Below are 23,991 nucleotides of genomic sequence, written 5' to 3' on the forward strand. Positions count from 1 at the left end.
CACCAGCCGGATGTGATGGCACTAGATAATAATGCCAGCCTTACAAGGTCATCTACGGTAGAAATTGGGGGAAGGATATAAGGACCAGCTATGTCCTTAGGAATGTGGAATGGGAGTGTGGGCTAGGTTTTACACGAGAAAAGGTGATTTCTGAACAGCAAGGAGCAGACACAGCTGACCTTGGGTTACAATAAACAATTCAAGATGACCATAGTGCCTTTGTAGTTTTTCCTTTTACGTACTCCCACGACCCAGATCAGGTGGCTCCGTATTGGATATACTGTAATACCTTGATTTCATTAATGTTGGGAAGACACAACACATAACTGTGTTACACGTTCATGTGGTTGAGATGAGACACTCTTGCCTGGAATAACATTCTTCTGACTTACTGCCACTTTGATAGAGAAGTTTTAGCAATGAGCTCTGGCACTGATACAGCCCTGCATAGCATCATATGCACAACCATGGTTTGGGTGAAGGCCAAAAAAAAAAAAAAAAGTTTGTGTCCTACGGTTTGAATTTTAGCTTGTTGAACAGAAAGAAGCACCACTCACTGAAATTTCTTCCTGAGGCAAATATTTACACTTAAAATATGCATGCTACAAGAAACAAGGGATAGGTGCACCCAGAATGCCAGCTGTGCCTTGTGGTTAGTGTCAGTGGACCCCAGTAAACTGCTCTCTATTGCCAATGAATCTCTAAGTGTTTTTCCTAATCCATTTAAAAGACAAACATGGTCCTAGTGCGTGGAATCTAAGGTTTGGAATCATAGACATGTGTAGTGGAGACTTAAGTTGAAAAAGAAAACACTAAATAATGGATCACACATATGCTTCAATTTTTAGCAATGAGTTATTAACAAGTGATTTTTCGGGGCCTGGAGAGATGGGTCGGTAATTAAGAGCACTTTCTGCTCTTGCAGGAAGCTGGGGTTTGGTTTCCAGCACCCACATTCTGACACCTCTCAGCTGACAGATCGCCAGCTTCAGGAGAGCCAAACTCTCTTCTGGCCTCCAAGGGCTCTTGCACACACAGTACACCTACATCCAGGTACACATACACATACACACACACACACACAGACACACACATACAGAGACACACACAGACATACACACATACACGGTACACATACATTCAGGCACACACACGGTACACATATTTGCAGGCACACACACACACACACCTGCATACACATGGTACACATACAAGCAGGCACCCCCTCCATAGTGCACATAGATGAGGGCACCTGTATACACATGGTACATATACATGCAGACACCCACACACACATGGTGCACATACATGCAGGCACACAATACATACAAATAAAAAATATTACAAAAAGAAAATGACTTATTAGCAAATCTTAATGTTTCTACTTAAATGATGAATCCAATAACTTCCTGCTGCATATGATTTCATGTCCAGGTTGAGTTTATGTACTGACATTAAATAACTCCATAGAAGTATACGTAGAAACAGGGTGAGACGAGTTATTTGCGATGCACAGGCTCGTCTTTCCACTCCACTCTTCCCATACAATTATGGACATGCTGGTAGAGAAACCTTGGAATGTTAGGGACAGGAAACACCCCTTTCATAAGTACTTTTTCCCCCCTCTGAAAATGCACTTTAGTGAAGGAACCACTGGATGTCACTATTGCAACATACAGGTGGGAGCGAATGTCAGCCGGCTGAAGAAGGCGACTTCCCGGGAGGGAGGGCGATGCATCTGTTCAGAAAGGAAGTTCAAGAGTTTCCCAGCAGTGCAGCTATGCTCTGCCCCTCAGGGAACTTGAGATCAGGCAGGTTCAATTGGGGGCTTCTTAAGTACATTGTAGTATGTTACTAACTCCTCCAAGCTTCCTACGACTTTAGGTTTTAAAACCTAAAAGTTGTCTTTTTGGATGATTTCAGCTATTTTTAAAACTTAGAGAATAACATACTTTCATACTATTCTTTCTTGTGCCTCTGTGGCTTTACCAAGTCTCATAAAAACTGCAGCTCACAAAATACACAAAAATCAAGACATGCCTTGTTTTTCTAAGAGTTTTATCTCCACAATAAGTAGAACTAATTAAAGCAACGACAGGAACCTTGGTAACTTTATCTTCTCCTCACTGGGCAGTCCTAAACCATTATGGGGAGATGTCTTTGTGGTGTGGTGTGGTCAAGGAAGAAATGAGGCATTTCCTTGCTTTCTAGTGGCTGCCTCACTGGCTACCCTCAGATTCTCTTTGAGGAAAGTTGACTTTTTCCTCTCCTATTTGCACTGTCCTGGAGTCTTAATGTGGCCTTTGACTCCTCAGTGTATTACAGTGCCCGGTCCAAGGGATGCCTGGGGCAATATCCTATCCTTTAAGAGCTTAGCTGGGAGCAAAAGCAGTGCTGTTCTTTATTCAACCGCAGATCTCCCTCTCATTCTTTCTCTAGCTACCCTCAGCCTCCCTCCCCCCACCCTCCCATTCCTTTCTCCAAAAGGGTAAGGGCTCCCATGGCGGTGGGGGGGGGGACGGGGACAGCTAAGCCTGTGACATTCAGTTGAGGCAGGACCAAGCCCCTCCCCACTGCATCAAGGCTGAGCAAGGCATCCCACCACAGATAATGGGCTCCAAAAAGCCAGTTCATGCACCAGGGATGGATCCTGATCCCACTGCCAGGGGCCCCTCCAACAGACCAACCTACACAACTGTCTCCCATATGCAGAGGAAGAGCACAGTAATCTGTTAATAAGTGACAATCATAGGAGATTGGATAGGGGCACTTTGCAGCCTACTAGAACCCAAGGTGCATTTACTAAAATTTATTAGTATTATTTGATTTTTGAGTATTATATTCATTTTTTTGTCAAGAGACAAATTCTCTAGATGCCTTACTAATCTCTGATTATATCTGTAAGCTCTATCATTACATGGATTAACTTCGAAAAATTATTGTTGGCACTTAGGGCTATAAACTTTCCTCTTAGAACTACTATTAATATGTTCCAGAGGTTTTATTATGTTGGGTTTTTATTTTCATTTATTTCTAGAATATTTTCATTTCTTTCCTGATTCCTTTTTTGATGCAGTCATCATTCAGTAATGAGGTATTTAATCTCTATGAGTTGATATGCTTATCAGAGTTTTGTCTGCTCTTGATTTTGTATTGCATAATACGTGAATAGGATACATAGGAATATTTAATATTTTCTGCACTTATTAATATTTGCTTTGTGTCCCAGTATGTTGTCTATTTTAGAGAGGAGTCCATGTGCTGCTGAGTAGAATGTGTATTTGTTGGCATTTGGGTGGACTATTATGCAGATATCTGTTAGGTCCACTTGATGTTAGATGTCATTTCATTCTGAGTTCTCTCTCTCTCTCTCTCTCTCTCTCTCTCTCTCTCTGTCTGTCTAGAGGGCATATCTATCAGGGAAAGTGGGGTATTGATATCCACCTATAGTCCTGGGTTTGTTTTGATTCATATCTTTAATTCCATCAGTATGCTTTTTATGAAACTGGGTGTCCCAGAGTTTGGTGCATAAGTACTTAACATATTTTCCTGATTAATTGATACATTGACTAGAAGGAAGTCCTTTTTGTCCCTTCTGATTAGTTTTTATTTGAAGTCTATTTTGTCAGCTATTAGGCTAGCAATACCCGCTTGCTTCTTGATTGTATTTGCTTGGAATACTTTTTCCACCTTTTCACTTTAGGGTGATACCAATCTTAAAAACTAAACGGAGTGTCTGTAGAAAACAGATTGATGAATTTTGTTTCTTAATCCATTCAGCTAGACTGTGTCTATTGATTGGAGAGTTGAGGATATTAAAACCCTGGTGATTCTGTGCAATCAATCATTGGATCATAGTATGAGAAATACTATCAGACATTTATCTCTCTCTTCACATGACTGCATTACTGTGTTTTTTGGTTGCATGGGTGTTTCATTACTGATAAGTGGTTAAGCAGTACTAATTTTTATTATTACAAATAAATTACAGTGAACATGCATTTCTAGTAGTATCGATAAAGTTGAAATTTATTCATAAATTGTTCTTATGTAGGGATATATATGTTTATTTTTCTTTAATTGATATTTAATATTGGCTAGAGCAATTGTTCAATGTTCAGTTTAGTACAAATTAATATGTGATTATCATATTATGAATATACAAGTTGGCATTTTGAAATTTTGTTACCTAAAAGATACAAGTCAATGACTGCTCTTATTTTCTTGTTTAACATCTCTGGGAACTCTGCTTTTGTCATAGTTAGTCTATTCATGAGAAAAATTTCTTTAAAACTGGGTATACAGAGAAAGGAAACTTTTAAGGAAATGCTTATTTTAATTCCAGGTTGGATTCAAAACATTTTCTTTGTTTTAAATGATGGTGTACAAGTTTGGAATCAGGAGTAGCAGTTGCCAGGTAATGGGCCAGTGTTTGTGGGTTTCATCAGTGCATACCATTTTTCCTCATTTAAAAAATTGCCTTTCTGCTTTAATCTAAAAGATTTACATTTTGCATTAGTAGGCAAAATAATAAGATTTTCTTGCCTTATCCTTATCAAAAGGAAAATTTGATTTTCTGTAGTTTTAATCATAAGATGGAAAAAGCCTCTAAACAGGTTATAGTGTGTTTAACAATGCATGTAGGCATAAGAAAAAAAGAGTAAAAGGATGTAGATAATCATAAAAATAAACAAACAGATAAATAAATAATAGTTTAAAAATAATAAAGTCTTTAAAGAAAGAGTAAAGTAATCTAAAAAAGAATAAGCTACCTAGAGATGGGGCATACACAGGAGTCTGGATCCTGTATGTTATTGTGTTGTCTTTGAATTTTTTTTTTTATTGTTGATGAACAAATGATAGCTGCTGAGGGACATTGGATTATGGAAGATGCTAAATTAAGCCAACCTATATATTTTTAAAATGTCTTAACTTCAAAGTGGAAGTAAAAAAATGTTGCATTGGAGAAGAGGTTATGCTTTTGTTTCCACAGAAAATGAAGGACTATGGATCCATTCAAGGTTAAAGAGGATCAAGTTTGATCAGGGGAGACCCCCCTGGAAAATCCTAGCTATAGGCAATGTATATTTTACTTGCTCAAACATAAAAAAAAAAATCATCTTTGGCTGCTTTGTGTACAATGCACAGTCCATACTTGTGTTAATATGGATATGTATGTTACTTTTGGAAGTTTATGTGTTTTCAGAACAAGGAGACCAGACACCAATGAAAATGGGTGGTCCAGGTGAACTAGCCTCTCAGAGTATCCCTGTGACAGTTTCTTCAGAGTTCTTCATCCAGAACAGTTTCAAGGCTGTTGGCTGATATGGTCCAGTCTTGCAGATTAGTGTAACTAGGACTTGACCTTTTTCCTAATTTTTCCATGTTTCCCCAAAGATTCCAGCACCCTCAAACAACAGGAAGCAGTCTTGAAAAAACAACACCCCCATACCCAAGAGATAGGGGATGGCTTCTGGTCCTTTGATGAGTTATGGATGTTTGTCATCATTTGCGGGGGTTGATTATAAGTTGTTATTAGTCATGGTTAGGAAAAAAGCTAAACAAAAGAATTAGATTCAAGGATCTCTTTCTAAAGGAAAAAAGGGGGGATATAGTATAGAAATGATGAGATTAAAGGGTAGATTACTAAACCTACATTAATCCAAAAAGCAACTATTAATCTCAAAATGTTTTACATTGGTATGGAATTTGGTTTATTGATACAAATTTAAGATTGTTTTTGTTATACTGTGTTGTTGGAGCCCACAGAGGTTTCCTAGTGAGATCTGAGCCTGCTTTACTAATTCTTCCTTGATAACTGGTTTGTTGTATATAGTTTTACTATGTTAAAGTTAAAACCTTCCTTTTTAATTAGACAAAAAGGGGGAAATGTTGTGGAACAATCTTTTTGTATACTGTAAAGATGTATTGCTATCCTTGGTTTAATAAAGAGCTAAATGGCCAATAGCTCTGGGATGAAGAAGGGCAGAGTTGCCAGCCAGGCACAGAGAAAGCAGGATGTGTACAAGATGAGGTAGTAAGCCATAAGCCATGTGGCAGCAAGTAAATTAATAGAAATGGGTTAATTTAAGTTATAAGTGCTAGTTAGAAACTAGCCTAAGCTATCAGCCAAGCATTTATAATTAATAGTAAATCTCTGTATGGCTATTTGGGAGATGGCTGGCTGGACAGAATATTCTGCCTGGAAGACCTCACTCACATGCTTGTTGGCAGTACTAAGCTTTGTTTGCAGTGTTGTACTGAGGCTCTCAGTCTCTTGACATCTATCAAATAGAGACTGCTACAAGCTCCTTGCTACATGGCTATTTCCACAGGAACTGATTATACAACAAGTTGTTTTGTTGCTTGAAAGTGTTGCCTTGCTAAACGGATGTCCCCGTATGTAATATAATCATCTGCACTCCATCACCTTTTCCTGCTTTATTGGCCAGGAGGTCACAGGTTCTGTCCACATTCAAGAGGAAGATATTACATAGGATGTGAATACTGGGATCATGGAGGCTAACTTATGATCTATCATAGATCTGCTGTATTAATCTACCTTAGTAAGTTTTATTCTCATTAATATAGAATGACACGGCCCTCAGTGGTAGCACAGGCATGGACATCACATGGCCTCAGTGATAGTTCAGGCCAACTCACATAAGCCTGTTCCTCACCACCTTCACATCTCTAGTTACTCCTCTTTCCACAGCACATAAGCTACTCTGCTTCTCCTTTTCTCCCGTTTCCACACCACATATTTGCTCATGGTGATGGTATCATTGTGCTAGACTTTGGGTTTTAATATTCCCTTGTTGGCATGAGAATGGTGCCCTGAGCTTCAGTGTTTCCAGTTGTTTATGATCAGGAGTTTCTTTTTTAATCTTGGGAGAGGAAAGCCTGGATCACAGGCCATGTTTCTGTTGACTTTTCTCTGGGAATACAAAGCTGTTTATGGAGGTAGCTTTACCAGTTTAATAACACCTGCAGTGGGAAAGGCCATTTGTTTTATAAAGTGAAGTTTCCCGAGAGTCAGCTTAAAAAAATCTCATCAGAGGGATGATGACTTGAATCTATCACTTCTAAATTAAATTCTTGAGAGTAGGAAACTGACAGCTTGAGTAAATTGTGTTGGCAAGTGGTAACATTTAAAATAAATTTTAAGATTTTAAACCTTGAGAGAGTTTAATTAAAGCATTGAAGAGATTACAGCATAGTTTAAGAACGAAAATTTCCCTTTCATGTTCAATACCAATTAATTCTTCTCATCTTCCATTTCTAATTTATCAGTCTACTTCTGTTGCTTTGATAGTGCTGCTACAATTTTCTGCTTGGTGGTTATTTTAAACCTAAGCAGATACATTTGCCACACAGTCAACTCATGACAGGAAAGTCCAGTTCGCTCTTGGTATTAATCAATGGAATTTCCTGTGATGAATTAGGAAATGAAAGTGAGTTTGACTCTTTAAAGGTAACTAGTATGGTGTTAAGAAAATGCATAGGTCATTTATCAAGGTCATGCTTTATTTATCTTTATCTTCTTCACTAGAGCATATTGTAGGTTAAAATTAATAGTTAAATTTAGCATAGATTTCATGTGTGAATAGAAGAATTTGGAAAGTTTTCTCTACATTGTGCCTTTTGTATTTTTGAAACTAATATGCATATTTATCATTTTCATTAAAAAATCATCTGGAATTAATTTATTTATTGTTTTTGGAGGTTGAACTCAGGAAGGAAGAGCTATTCTCCTGAGCTATGTCATTGTCTGTAATAATACTGATTTTAAAGGCTGACCTTCCTGTTCTGATTTTGCAATGCTGTGGATGAACCCAGGACTTTTGTTCGTGTCAGGCAGGCAGACTACCATGGAGTCACTTCTCTAGTTCCTTCTGGAGTACCTGGAATTTAAATTCCTTATTAGCTATCTGTGAAAATATTTTGATTGTATTTTATTATCTACTGAGGCCTATTGTAATAATTAGCATTCATTGACTAAATAGGAAGAAAAATTTCTCTACTCACTTTTTATTTGGCTGACCTTTTCTTGGGTTCAAAAGAGAGGAATAGGGGAAGGGAAATAAAAGGAGGGAAGACAGAGCAAAAGGAGAGAAAGCAGATTGGGCAGGGGCAATGGTCCATGGTAATCCTAGATTGCTCTATCTACCAGAGAACAGTTTAATAATAAGAGAACACATTTGATGCTCTCTTGTCCGTGGTGTATGGGTATGCAAACTTGGACACACACTTGTATATATACCATACAAATATGCAGCATATATCCCCCTCCCTCCTCTCTTCTCTCTGACACACACATGTGGGCACATATAAAGTGGGCTTGACTATAAAAACATAACCCATGGTCTAGAGAGATGACTTAGTGGTTAAGAACACTTGCTGCTCTTACAGGGGGCTGGAGTTTGGTTCCCAGCACCTAGGGAAAATGAATAAAGCCAGTCTATCTAGCATGAACACCAGAGTGTTGGGTTTGATTTTAGGCACACATAAGCCTTGAGGAAATCTTTTGTATCTGATCAATGATTGTTTTCTGAGATTTATGGAGCTGTTTTTCTGAAGGAGCTTTATGAACTTTGTATGACTTCAGTTACAAGATGTTCCTGGTGAACCTGGAATTCTTGTGTTATTGAGTACTGCAAACAGTGCACAATAAGAACTGAGAAGTGCATGGGTCATGTGTTCCTTCAGGGAGCACATAGACAAGATCAGAGGCTCTGGTATGAGGAACTTAACTTACTCTAAGAATAACTTTTGTGTACCAATCAATAAATACGCTTCTGCAAAGTCTCATTTCCTCCTCGAGTGTCTCTCATTCTTCAGTTGTCCTGGTGAAACAGTACCAACAACCTATGTTGGATAGCTCACAATCACGTGTAACTGCAGTTCCAGGGTGATGCCTTCTGTCCTCTGAGGGCATCTGCACATGTGTATGCATAACCCCTCCCACATACACTAAAAAAGTATAAAACAATAAAGTAGAAGCCATCATAGCTCAAACTGGCAGTGCATCTGGGAGGCTGTGCACAATGCAGTTTGGCAGGCTGACGTTCTGGGCGATGGTGACACTGCTGGTGAGGTATGAATTCTGGCAGGAACATTTACAGTTCTTTATAGCATGCACCGTGCACCTAGCAGGATCTGTGAGTTTATGAGCAAGTGGGAGAGAACTTCAGGTAAGATTCTAATTTTTAATTGAGTAGTAGGACATGCTAACAGGGAAATAAAAAAAAAATGAGGGTTCCTAAGAACTGAAGCACAGTATAAGGGTAATGCCTAAGGGAAGAAAGGAGACAAAATTATCTCCCAGGGCATCCTTGATATTTTGGATCATTGGGGAACATTGCATGTCATATATTTAGAAAATAGCACATTTATTTATTCTTCTGTCATACAATATATCCCTACCACAGCCTCCCTGCCATCCATTCATCCCAGTCTTCTCTCCCTCCTCCCCTCTTCCCCAGATCCATGGCTCCTCCATTGCCCTTCAGAAAAGAGCAGGCCTCCTAGGGATATCAACTGAACATGGTGTAACAAGATGTGGTAAGACTGGATACAAACCCTCATATCAAGACTGGATGAGGTAACCCAGTCAGAGGAAAAGGGTCCCAAGCATAGGCAAAAGAGTCAGAGACTCCCCCCAGTCCCACTGTTAGGGGTCCCACAAGAACACTAAGATACACAACTACAACATATATGCTGAGGACCTAGTGTAGATCCAAATCAAGCTTCTGTGTCTGTGAGTGAGCCCCTATGAGCCCTGCTTAGTTGATTCCATGGGCTGTGTTATCATGGTGTCGTCCGCTCCTCTGGCTCCTACAATCCTTTCTCCCAGTCTTCTGCAGATTTCCCGAGCTCCACCTAATGTTTGGCTGTGGGTCTCTGCATCTGCTCTCACCTAGCTGCTGGAGAAAGTCTCTGATTATGATTGAGCTAGGCACCAATCAAAAATAGCATTCTAACAAAGCATTGTTATTCAGAACAGGAGGGAACTGATTAAAGACATGCATTTATGATCTCCTGTTGCTTCAAAATTTGTTATAAAAAGATGCCCTTTGTTTAGAGGAAGGTAAATCTCCAAAGATCTTTGTAAAAATTAGTGTTGTATACCTCAAAACAAAAACAAAACATGGATTAATGTTTAGATTGAGGTCTGTTTTTTTTTTAAAGTATTCATCATTGCTTCTTTCAGTTTTGATCACACTATTAAAAGATTATTTTATTATCAGCTTTGAACATATTTAATATGAATAACTTCACCCCAATAAGCTATTTTCATGTTCCTCTAAATTATTATGCTTTTCAAAGGCAAGAAGGTTGTTTGCATGTGGACCCCATAAAAACAGAGGCCAAATACTTCAAAAAAAAAATCTCTTTAACCATTACAAAACACCTACTTACAAAAGATTTTTTGTTCCCAATTTAAATTTATTAATATTAATGAAGACATTAAACATATCTCCTTGAAAAGCATTTTGTTTTCCTCTAAGTTGGAATGGAAATACCCTACAAAAGGCTGGCCAGAGCAGGATCGTGAGAGTGAACTAATATGTGGATCTTATTCCTCTGCTTTCCCTTTGCGTACGTTCTCTGTTTCCACCCTGGCAGAAGCCTGTCCATCCCCAGGGTCTACTTCTCACTCTCTGCAGCCACACGCCTTCCTCTGGCAGCTGTTCTGCTCTGCTCTGCTGGCTTCATGTATCCATCCTCCCTTCACTTAGATCAGGCAGTCACAGGCGGAGCAGCTTAGAAACCAACAGAGTGGCAAACCAGAGCAGCTGTCAGGAGAACAGAGCATGACGTTGAGGAGATGAAAGTGAGACTCAAACCAACCAGACGAGGTGCTGCTGAAGGCTGGAACATTCAACCCAGAAATGGTCAGGTGAGCAACAAATTTGTGAGATTGACAAGTCGATTTGGCTCCATCGGACAGATCTAGTTCTAATGTTCTTTCTTTCATTTACCTTCTTATGCATTAGTGAGGAAAAAGAACCCAGGCCCAGCATGCATGTGTACACACACACACACACACACACACACACACACACACACACACACACACGCAGTACACATTTATGCAAGTATATTTATGTGTATGTATGTGTATATATATGAACAGAAGGTATTTAGGCAAATGTGGAGATGAGTTTTGATCTCAATATTTTGTACTTATCTATTAAGCCAATTACAAAGGAATAGAGAAGGATTATGAAGCTCCTTTGGAACCCTCACTCTAAGTACCTTTATCTTGAAAAACATCTTATTCTTCTACCGGCAATGCATTGTTTTATGATGCATTGTGCAAAGAAGCTCACACTTAGTTGTTATTTGAGTTGGCGTTTAAACAAGCCTTTTAAGTGCTTTGGCTTCTATGCCATTCGAAGGAGACTCGAGAAAGTCACATTTTTTTTTTTTGTAACACCTTAAAGCTTCAGCCATCCTACTGTGTTTCTCCTGTGTACACTTGGAGCAATCCTATGCTTCAGATAGAATCCCTTAGCATCATTCAAATTTCTTTTGCTTTATCATCTCACTTCTGTGTAGTTATGTTCACTTTAGTCAAAGGTGTCCCTGGGCAAGTTTCTTCCAACTATAATTTCTGTAGTCATTCTTATGTGTTAGTGGCATTTCTGTCAATTCCAGGCAACATGGCAGTGTTATTGCGTTTCAGAAAGAAAAGGGCCTGAGTTCATTCTGCTCAGTTTGAAGATGATGCACCTGAGACTTGGGAAAAATAGCATCTTTATTTTAGTACTTCTACTTTCTTGGTCAGGGAAGGTCTAAGGAAGGCCAACACATATTTCATCACAAGTTCTAGTTTCCTTTCTGTTGCTATGATCAACACAATGACCCAAAGTAACTTAGGGGAGTAAAGATATGATATTTTGTTTGTGTTCTGAAAAATAAAGCTTGCCTGGAGATCAGAGAAGCAGAACAGCCAGCCATAGACAGTTGTTACCTCTACAAATTCTCAGCTTGGATGGAGGGCTCCTGTCTCTATGAATCCTCAGACTGAATGGGCAAAGATTCTGTATCCACCCACCTTGTATTCCTGTCTCCACCTCCCTAGTGCTGGGATTAAAGGAGTGATACTTCCAAGTGCTGGGATTAAAGATGTGAGTCACAACCAACTGGCTCTATTTCTCTTTTAGACTTGTTCAATCTTGTGTAGCCCAGGGTGGCTTTGAGCTTCCTCCTCCCAAGTGCTGGGATTAAAGGTGTGCACCACCACTGCCTGGCCTCTATGGTTAACTAGTGGCTTGCTCTGCCCTCTGATCTCCAGGCAAGTTTATTTGTCAGAACACACATAAAATACCATACAACAAAGAGATTGTGCCATCTTATACTTCTAGGTCATCCTTCATCATTGAGGGAAATCAGGGCAGGAACTCAAGGCAGGAACTTGAATGAAGGACTGCTTGCTATTGAAGGCAGTATTGTCTTGACAGGCACTCACTCTTGGTTGAAGGAGTATGGGAAAAAACATGGAGGAAAGCTGCTTGCTGGTTTGTTTGCAGACTCACACTTAACTAGATTTCTTTCTTTCTTTTCTTTTTTTTTTTTTTGGTTTTTAGAGACAGGGTTTCTCTGTGTAGCTTTGTGCCTTTCCTGGAACTCACTCTGTAGCCCAGGCTGGCCTCGAACTCACAGAGATCCGCCTGTCTCTGCCTCCCAAGTGCTGGGATTAAAGGCGTGCGCCACCACCGCCCGGCTAGATTTCTTATATAGCCCATGACCACATGACTAGGGATGGTGCTGCTCACAGTGGGCTGGATCCTTATGCATTAATTAACAGTCAAGATGATCTTTCAAGATGTATCCACAGGCCAGGATTATCTAGAAAATTCTTCACTCAAGCCTTTTTTCTCAGATGATCATGCTCTGTGTCAAGCTGACAAAACTAGACAGGACTCTGTTCTACTGGCCTTTATCATCTTGCAAGACATGTCTTTCATTTATTGCCTTATATTGCATAATGCAAAGAAATGTACCATTATTATTACAATTGATGAAAATAGACTTGGGAATAGTACTGAATAGGTTTTAGACATTTGGATATGCCATGAACAGATAGAAATTTTAAGGTGAAAAACTGCCATATGATCCAGTTATACTACTCCTGGGCATATACCCAAAGGATTCGGAGCATATCACAGAGATACTTGCACATCTGTTTATTGTTTCCTTATTCATAATAGCCAAGATAAGGAAACTAGATGTCTTTAAACAGAAAAGTAGAATAAGAAAGTAATGATACATAAACAAAACTGGGCTTTACTCAGCTGTAAAGAGTGATATTAAGACATATGTAGGAAGATGGATGCAACCAGAGACTATTATGTTACTAAAATAAGTCAGACTCAGACAAATGTCCCATTTTCTTTCATGTGTGGAACCTAGATTTAAGTGTGTGTGTGTGTGTGTGTGTGTGTGTGTGTGTGTGTGTGTGTGTGTATGTGTGTGTGTATGTGTGTATAGCATGCAACTAGAAAAGGTACTGTGAGGACTGAGAAGGGGACTACAGAGAGAGGGAGGAATAATAGAGACACCGGAACGTGTATGTTATGAAAGAGAGTGGGGACCTTTGTGAGGGATGGAAGGTGATGGACAATAGGGGAAGGGGATGATGGAAATAGGGAGTGGAATGGTGGCTAAGAGAGTATAATGATAAATATGTGTGAAAATGTCATGATGAAATCCAGTTCTTTGTATGCTAACCAAAAATTAAAAAAGAAGAATCAAGAGACCTAGCATTTATGCTTTCTTCTATTTGTGTCTGAGTTTGGGATAAGAAAGATGGAGCAAATACTTTGTTTTTTTCATCATGACTTTCAAGTTTTAACTCTACAATGAAGCAGTGTTCTCCATCTTGTGCATACACCAGGAAAATTAAGTCTCTTCTGGAAAAATTCACTGTCAAATCAGTTAAGACAGACACGCACATATTCAAAATTACAGTATACTGCAGCATGATTAATTCTGTAGTAGAAACAGGGCCAGAGTCCTCCAAAACCGTGAAATAAGAAAGATTATCTTCTAGGAAATCTTCAGAGGAGATGACATTGAAGTTGTGTCTGAAGAATGTGTAGACCAGATGGTGAAACAGGATAGGAATAAGTCAGACTCCTAGGCAGAGGAAATTCACCCGTAAAGGCATCATTTTCTAGAAAGAATAAAATACTTGCATGTGAGAGCAGAGGAGTGTGAACAGAAGATGTGAAAGATGAATGAGCAGATGTGAAATAGAAAAGAGGGAGAAAGTGAGGAATGGAGAGACAGGACCAGAGGGGAGACTGGTGTTAGATCACTAAGGGCCTGCGCATAACTCTAAAGAACTTAGTGCTTACTTTAGCGATACAGAAGCAAAGACTGTCTAATTTACTATCCAACCACTGTACCAGAATGATACTTAAATAGGAGTGTATCACTATGATTAGACAGGCTTACAGGACTGTTTGATTAGAGTTAAGAAAAACAGCTAAGACATTTTCAGATTAACCTGTGCGAGGGGTTGAGGACCTGATTTGAATATTCATGGTTGATTTCTTAGTCTGAGATGCTATAACAAAGTGGACTGAATGGCCTATTTATGAAAAGTGTATTTCTCATAGCTCTTTCGGATGGGAAACCCATGATGAAGGTGCTGACAGATTTTGACTCCAGTAAGGGACCATTCCTCACAGGTGGCAGCTCCCAGACGTATACTTACATGGTAGAAAGAGAAGATAATTGCCCTTAGGCTTCTATTGCAAGAGCGTTGCTTTTAGTTAATTAATCTCCTCTGAACCCATCTCCAAGCAGCCCATGAGGGCTCAGCCCTAGCCTAAGGAGCTATTGGCAGCCATTGGTAGCTGGGAATGGGAAGTCACTTTTCTTCAGTGCTGTAGCTACTGGTAAGTTGCTCACATTTCAGTAATTAACCCCACATCCACAGTCATCTAAACAACTAATTAAACTTGGGTCATTAAAATATAAAAAAAAAGACGTAGGGGTTGAGAATTTAGGTCAGTGGTAGAGCTCTTGACTAACAAGTGCAAGACCCTGGGTTCAGTCACCAGCACTGGAGGAAAACAAGAATCACAAAAGGCAAATAAAAAAAACCACACACAGCCTTTAGGTGGGCAACATGTCTCTGTGGGTAAGGGCACTGCCATCAAGCCTAATGACCAGAGTTTGATCTCCAGGACATCATGGCAGAAGGAGAGAACTGATGGCCACAAAGTGTCCTCCCACCTCCTCAGCTATACCGTGGTATACGTGCTCCCCACAAATAATAAATAAATTCGTGTAGAGACAGACATGGTAGTAAAGCAGGGACTTGTTAGTGAGAGGAGGGGTCTGGTGAGAGTGGGATGGTGTGACAGAAACTGATGCCAGTGAAGAAGTTCAAAATATATTATACACATGTACAGATTTATCAAAGAATAAATAAAAACACTTTAAAAACAGGATTTCAACAAGTGAATATTGGGGATACAAATAGACCATAGCAGTTGAGATAAAGGAAATTAGAAAGGCTCAGAAGGTTAAGTAGACAGGATTGGACGTTTGATTGAGCAAGGATGGTGCTGGGTGGGAAGGTTCCAGGGAGGAGTCTTAGATCTCTAACAGGAAGCACCAGCAAATGGCTGTGTTGCCAACTATGGTAGAAGAACGAGAAGGAGAGGTGTGTGGTGGTGGTAGAAGAATCTCAGCAATGGTGTTCAGCAATAGTGGACAATGTCTATACAGAGTTCAGATGAAAGACCATAATACAGGTGTGAACATCATTCACAGTCAGAGTCATAAATACGGGTTGTTGAAACTGTGGGTGTGAAGGACCAGGTTCCTTTCTGTGATGGGATGGTTTGAGTCACCATGATACTTATGTAGTTTTCAGGATGAAAATGTGTGATAAGTCACACAATTTAATAAATGTTTAGGCACCTTTTAAATTCCAGATACAACACACTAGATATACAAAGATGTAAAAAGACATGGGTTCACTCTCAAAGAGATTGCAGTCTAGGAGAGATAGGCAGGTGAGAGAAATGGACAACATTTACTATGATAGATGCTGCTGAGCGACACTTATTATGATAGATGCTGCTGAGTGTTGTCATAGAGGTGGACCAGGGGAGACCTGGAAGGGACATGCAGCATAGTTTTTGGAATGGGTTAGTTAAGGACATATGGTTTCAGAGAGAGAGAGAGAGAGAGAGAGAGAGAGAGAGAGAGAGAGAGAGAGAGAGAGAGAGAGAGAGAGAAAGAGGGAGGGGGGGGGGGAGGGAAAGAGACCGAGAGGCAGAGGCAGAGAAAGACACACACACAGAGAGAGAGAGAGAGAGAGAGAGAGAGAGAGAGAGAGAGAGAGAGAGAGAGAGAGAGAGAGAGAGAGAGAAAGAGGGAGGGGGGGAGGGAAAGAGACCGAGAGGCAGAGGCAGAGAAAGACACAGAGAGAGAGAGAGAGAGAGAGAGAGAGAGAGAGAGAGAGAGAGAGAGAGAGAGAGAGAGAGAGAGAGAGAAGATGAACTGAGTCCTAAAGGATAACTAAGGTTGTTTTCAGAAAAAAGTGTGTGTGTGTGTGTGTGTGTGTGTGTGTGTGTGTGTGTGTGTGTGTGTGTACTCTTCTGAGTCAGGTGTGGCGGCTCACACCTAGATTCCCAGCACTTGGGAGGTGGAGGCTGGAGGAGTGCTGGAAGTTTCGGGCCGGTCTGGGTGAACAGAGTGATACACAAACACAGAAACAAATAACAAAGGACAACGGCATCAGGCTAATGTTTTTCACAATTAGCCCACACAGTGATAGGTTTATGCGATTTTCACCACATCTTCCTCCCATCTCCCTGTCCCCTCTGTTCCCTGTGTTGCCACTTTTCACTCTGCTCTGTCTCTCCCAACCCTCTCTTAGAGCCCCCCTTTCCTGTCACAGGGGCCACTTCCTGGTTTTCTGACCTTTGCCTCTTTTCTCCTGCCTGGACACACATATTTAATAGTGAGTAATGAGGATCTGCATATGAAAGAAAACAGTATTTGTCTTTCTGAGCCTGGGTTACCTCATTTAAAGTAGTGTTTTCAAGTTCCACCCATTTTCCTACAGACTTCCTTTTTCTTCGTAAATGAATGAAATCCCATTGTGTATATGTATCACATTTTCACTCTCCATTCATACAACAGGCCAACTCATCTGGAGAAAGACAATGTCCTTTTCTTAATTGCCTGAAATTTGGTCCTTCTCTGCTTGTTTGCTTCCAGTGACGCCTTATTTCTCTGGCTACACCTGATGGCCATGGCAGGCGTCTGAATTCAGATTCTCTTTTGTGGTATATGCTTTGATCTTTTGAAGAGTCCCACTGGGCCTCATCATTGCACTGAACTCATTTTGCAGGTCTCCATGTGGATATATCACCGAGGACATTTGTGGCAGGGTGTGAAGCAAGCAGATTGATCTGCAGTTATGAACTGTGCATGGGCAGTTAGGCTTCAGGCATTCTTCTTGTGGCTGGTATTGCACCATTTGTAACACAAAACTGAATTCTATTCCACAGTTCAAAACATTTGGTGTGACTCGTAGGTTAAACTACTGTTCACAAAATTAGTTGAAAAGGTGGAAAAATCTTGGCTTGATTAACTTACTCACAAAAAAAACCTTTCAAGTAGCCACAGACCACTAAACACTGCTACAGTATAAACATTCATGTAAAAGCAATCTGGAAATATGAAAACAATAAACAAGGAATTGAGTGCAGTTTTCCTCTCTCTGCATGTTTACACTGGCAAATGCACTTATAAGGAGCCGCACAACTCATGTAGATAATGTTTTGTTTGAAATGTATTTTTATAGAAAAATGCTCAACCAAACCCCAAAGATAAAACATTGCAAGTGCATATTTTAGTAAGATATTTGATCAGCAGACAGAAACATTATGTTGCAGAACTGATGAAACTCCTTTGGTCAGGTGGAAGTCATGGAGTTCCAGCTTATTACTGAGAATCACTGCAGACTAACTGATATAAAATGCTTCCAGGTGACTCTTGCACTTCAGTCTTTTAGTCTTTGTAAAAGGATGTGTGTGTGTGTGTGTGTGTGTGTATGTGTGTGTGTGTGTGTTTGTGTGTGTGTGTGTTTGTGTGTGTGTGTTTGTGTGTGTGTCTGTGTGTGCATGTTACTGTGTGGGTACTGCGGGTACTGCATTCCAGTGTGCTCATGTGCCTTGGGTATTGACCATTACCTTTCCACAGTGTTTGAGACATGTTCTCTCTGTTTATTTTTTTGAGATTATAGTATAATTACATCTTATTTCCTTCCCCTTCCCCCCAAGCTCTCCTGTGTACCTTAAATATATAGATTCTTTTTCATTAATTGTTGTTACATACATATATGTATATACACATTTATTCCTAAATATAACCCACTCAGTCTGTAATGTTACTTGTGTGTATGTTTTCAGGGCTGACCATTTGGTATTGGATAACCAGTTGGTGCACGCTTCCTTGGGTAAAACTATTTCTCTAGCTCTCAACATTTCTTAGTTGCCTATAGTTTTTTTTTGTATAGGATTTTAGTCTTTTCACCATTAACTTTGGCAGGTATATTGTTGTTATCTTTGTTCAGCTCATATTTAGGCAGTCATATTGGTGAAACTTTTTGTAGATTCTGACATTACTAGCAGACATAGTATGGCAGCAACTCCATGATCCCCTGGCTCTTACAATCTTCCCACAACCTCTTCTGTAATGTTCTCCGAGCCTTAGGTTTGGGAGTTGTTTTGTAGATACATCCAATGAGACTGGGCTCCACAACTCTGCATTTTCTTGGTTGTAGTTTTCAGCCTCTGTCTATTGCTGAGAGGTTTCCTTGATGAAGGGTGAGGACTATACTAATCTGTGGGTATAATGGCAGATATCTAGAATGTAGTTAGGGATAAGGCCAGTTTAGTAAAGTGGTGGTTGTTTCTCTTTCAAGATCCATCGCTTTGCTAGCCCCAGGTACGGATCATACCAGGCATGGTTTCCCTCTTGTTGAGCAGGTCTTATGTCCGACTTGAGAGATCTTGGTTACCACGAAGATTTGTGTGCCCCTGCTGCACCCTTAGTGTTACTGTTCCATTTGGTCATTGTTGTGGTTCATCGGCACCGTAGCTGGGTAGGATTGTTGCTCCTTTGCTCTGGAGGCTGGCACGGTGCCTTCTGGTGCTATGAAAGCTAGTCCTCACGGAGGACTTTCAGGTCAGATCCTGCTCAGGGGCATCTGGGCTCTGGAGATAGCATCTCTTTGTTTCTGCATAAGCCAGGCTAGCTGACCCGAACTATTTCCTCCATTCTCAGGTCTTAGCCCCCCATCTCCTGGTTTAGGGTGCAGGGATTACATCTACTTATGTTACTCAATTCAGATTGGAAGTTTGAATTTTAAACAGCAAATAATAAGTCATCAACTAGTGTTTTTCACCCCAATGTTTTATTTATTTATATATATATATATAAATATATTTTTCCCCAAAAGTCTTTGGAAATGAGTATAGAGCTGTCACAAGCAGTTAAAAGTTCATTCTACCTTTGAACATATATAAGAAAGGAAAAAGATTTTTTTAAAAAATGGGTAAAACATATCAATATTTGCTCAACCCAGTCAGTTCTCAGCAAAGTTCAAGCAGAATGAATTCATTTTCTGGTAAGATTTTGTTCCTCCTTTAAAGTTTAGCTTTGGAATAGAGTATGGAACTCTTCATCTAATTAAATGCCTGGCAAGTTGATGCGGGTGGAGAAATCTGTAATCTTTGACACTTTGGAGTGAAACTGCAGTTCTAGGCAGAAGTCCAATTTCATTTTGTTCTGTGGAGGTACTAGAGAGATAGAACACATGCAAAGTCAGTCCCTAGGCAGCCAATTGTAGAGAGAGAGGTAGGACAGGCCATTTTTCCTTATTGCTTTTAGCTTGAGCTACAGGAGCTTTCATTTTCATAGCCAAACTGCTACCCCAAAGCCTGGTCTCGAGCCATGGTGCTGCCACTTAGACATGTGTTTCACCTTGGGCAAGGAACTGATTCCTCCAAATAACAGTTTTCTTATACAAAAATATAGGGACAATGACACTAAACACATAGGGATGTCATAAACTTTATTATGAGACAATGTAAAAAAAAAGCTACAGAATACAGTAGCCTTTATTTTCATTCCAAAATATCTTTGTCCTTGGAATAATCTAACAATGTCAGCATACTATGAAAGGGGGTTTAAAAATTGTAGTTCACTGAGTCATAGATGCAGGCACTGTGATGTACATATATCCATTAGGACTGGGCTCCCCATAATCTGTTGATCTCAGTATTGTGTCCAGTTGTAGTTTTCTGTGATGGTATCATTTGCTGTAAGACAGGCTTCTTTGGTGAGGGATGGTAGCTTATCTGTGGGTAGAAGGATAATATTTAGAAGCTAGTAAAGAATTATACTGGTCCAGCAAAGTGGTGGTAATAGATTCTTTTCTAAGATCCATGCTCATCAGTCCTGGGAAGTTGGCTAGGTTTTCCGTACCATACAGGATTTCCCTCCTGTTAAGTGGCCATTGGTTCAATTAGACAGCTGTTGGTTGCCACCAACATGTGAGTGCCACTTAGAGCACCTTTATATATGTCTTGCCATGCTGTACTTGTTTGGTTCATAGGTATTATAGCTGAGTAGGACTGTTTAGTTGCTTCTTCCTTGGCAGCTTGCACAGTATTTTCTGGAACCATGGAAGCTAGACCATAGCAAAAGAGGCTTTCAGTTAGCTCCAGCTTGAGTCCCAGTCCTATGTCCTAAATGTGCAGTGTCTTCAGCAATAGGACACCACCCTCAACTGCTGAGGGCATCCAAGGGCTTCATCTAGAATCGGTATTGGTTTTGGAGTTTGAGGGGAAGAAAGATGATAAAATTCAGAACATTGGGAAACAGTCTGTCCTAGAAATGGCTGCATAAATAAGACCTGAAAAATGGCAATATCAATGGACATATTAATGTGGAAGGGAGAAAATTTCATAGGCTTCCACCCCTAGACAAAGAACTACAGGCAACTAATGACTGCTTAGAGAAAGAGAATTAGCCTCTCCCAGGGATGAGCCCCCTAACTGGTTTTCCAATGGAGAGTGGTCAGCCTTTATATACAACAAAATGGATGCAGACTGTTATATTTGTATATCTTTGTGCATACACATATGCAATAGCAATAATCGAAGGAAAAGAGTATTAACTTGAGAGTGGAGGTTCAAAGGAGGGTAACTGGGAGAGGCTGGAGGGAGGAAAGGAAGAGGGGAAGTGAAATTGTATTTTAATTAATAGTTAATTAATAGTTGGCACACTTACTTTAAATTATTATTATAGATATAAAGCTTTAATATATTATTCTTGTACCCTGCTTCACAGATAAACCATGTTGATACCTTATATTAATTTCTCCATTGCTTCTATTACCATAGACAGTGACTTAGAAGCAAAAAACCATTTTTTTTAAATCATTCTTGAAGACTTAAGCCTGATGTTAATTTCAGTGGGCTAAAGTCAAGGTGTCCGAAGTCAAGGTGATTCCTTCTGGTAGAACTTTCTCATTGTAGAGGGGGAATCTATTTCTTAGCTTTCTTCTTACTTTAGTGGCTACATACATTCTTTGGCTTGTGGCCCCTTCCTACAACCTCAGAGTGCATCACTTCCATTTCTGCTCCTATAATTCCATTGTCCCTTTTGGGATGATACAGAGCCCACCTGAACAATCCAATGTAATTGTCAGGGTTTGTGAATGTTAGCTTGATCACATATGCTATGTCCTTTTTCTCATGTAAGATAAATGCAGGTGATGAAGGAATTAGGACCTCACAGGAGGAGGAGGAGGAGGAGGAGGAGGAGGAGGAGGAGGAGGAGGAGGAGGAGGAGGAGGAGGAGGAGGGAGGAGGAGGAGGAGGAGGGAGGAGGAGGGAGGAGGAGGAGGAGGGAGGAGGAGGGAGGAGGAGGTCATTACACCACACATACATTATTTTATTTTATCCTTGTACTAGGATGAGGGAGGCTGTTTCTTTTTTGTGGCATGAAGAATCTAAATGGCTCCTTGACTGTGTTACTTGCATAGAATGTTCACTGGTCATAGTATAGAGGTAGTCATACTACATTTTATGTTTTGTGATTTATTCACTTGTCTGTAACATTTGATTGGTTAATAATGACATTACTGTTTGTAATTCTTCACAGCTTACAAAACAGCTAATAACAAAACTACCTTATTTGATTCTTATGAGTTAGGTTTTATCTACAAGTTTGAAATCATTTTAAATGTTTTTATTGAGTCCTTACAACAGAATGGGTGCTGTGTAGGTGATGGGTGTATATGCACAGTAGATTGACACAGGTATAATCCTTCCTGCTGTAGGTGATGGGTGTATATGCACAGTAGATTGACACAGGTATAATCCTTCCTGCTGGGCCACTTATATTATGTTTTAAGGAGATGCTCAAATCACAGAACATTAACTGATTTCAACCTGTGATGGAATGTTGCAAGGTAACAGAAGGGAGCAATAAATGGAATCTCCTTCCCTTTATCTACACCTGTTTCTCCCATCTTGTGGTCCCTTTTCTATCTAGTTTCATGGCCTATACCCACCTATGCATTTTATAAACACACATATACATATATACAATACACACACACACATTAAAAGCTAGGATCCACATATGGGAGAGCACAAGGTCTTTCCAAGTCTGTGTTACCTTACCTAATATAACAATTTCCAAATCCATCAGTTTGCCTGAAAAATTCATTTTCCTTTAGGGCTGTGTAAACTTCTGTCATGTATACATACCACAACTTTCTTATCCATTCATCTGTTCATGAATGTCTAGGTTGAGCCCTTTCTTTGCTAGAATAATGGATGGGAAATTACCTCAATGGTAGTATGGAGAGTACTTTGGGTATTTTCCCAGGAATAGTAGAGCATGTTATGTGATAGTTCTATTTTTTAATTCTGTGAGAAACATCCACACTGACTTCCATAGTGGTTGCACCAGTTTGTACTGTCACAAATGTGAATAAGGGTTTCTCCTTAAGCACATCCTAGCTAACATTTGTTATCACTTGATTTTTTTGAGGATAGCCTTTCTGACTAGGGTGAGATGGAATCTCAAAGTAGTTTAAATTCCCTTGACAGCTATCTGCCAATTCTCAGGCCACTTTCTTGTGCAGTTGGAGTGCTGTTTAAGATAATTATTGCCCAAATCTGTATCTTGAACTGTTCCCTAAGTTTTGCTCTAACAATTTCAGTTTTAACATTAACGTTAATGGCCATTTTGAATGTAGTTTTTACAGGGTGAGAGCTATGGATCTAGTTTGTTCTTCAGGTTAATATTGACAGGAGCCTTTGTTGAGTAAGTTGTCTTGTTATTTAAAGTATGCCTAAAGCCTACGTAGAATACTAGGTGTTAAAAGGTATGTGCATTTATTTCTGGATTCACTGTTCTGTCCTATTGGTCCACATGTTTGGTTTTGTGTCAATACCACTCTGTCAGTGTTATTGACGGTAGTATAATTTGAGGTCAGGTATTGTAACATCTTCAAGAATGCTGTATATGTTTAGGATTGCTTTGGCTACTCATTGTCTTTTGGGTTTCTATATGCATTTTGGGAGTTTTATAGTTTTTTCAAGAATGCCATTAGAATTTGTATGTGGATTGCATTATCTCTATAGTTACTTCTGGAATATATCCATTTTCACAATATTAATTCTGCTCTAGTTAAGACTCTGTGCATTATATTGAACAAGAATGGAAATAGTTGGTACTCTTGTCTTCTTCCAGATTTTAGAGCAAATATTTTCAGTTCCCTCCCGTTTAGCATCTTAGCTATAAGTTTACTATATAGGCTTTACAACTTTGAGGTATATTCATTTCATCTATTCCTAATTTTGTCAGCGATTTTATCATGAAGGCATATTGAACTTTGTAAAATGCCTTTTCTGCATATATTGAGAC

At 39.7% G+C, this 23,991-nt stretch overlaps 1 long non-coding RNA gene across 2 annotated transcripts in view; it reads left to right on the forward strand.

Annotated features, from left to right (window-relative positions):
• Positions 1 to 10,620: 10,620 nt before the first annotated feature.
• LOC128097246 (uncharacterized) overlaps positions 10,621 to 23,991 on the forward strand; it is a 54,047-nt gene continuing 40,676 nt past the window's right edge. For both annotated transcript variants that reach the window (XR_008213822.1, XR_008213819.1), the window contains exon 1: positions 10,621 to 10,903. This is a non-coding gene — a long non-coding RNA (uncharacterized LOC128097246). The remainder of the gene's footprint in view (positions 10,904 to 23,991) is intronic.

Source organism: Peromyscus californicus, unplaced genomic scaffold (assembly GCF_007827085.1).
Source record: "Peromyscus californicus insignis strain IS unplaced genomic scaffold, ASM782708v3 Scaffold_5__1_contigs__length_169319896, whole genome shotgun sequence".
NCBI lineage: Eukaryota > Metazoa > Chordata > Mammalia > Rodentia > Cricetidae > Peromyscus > Peromyscus californicus.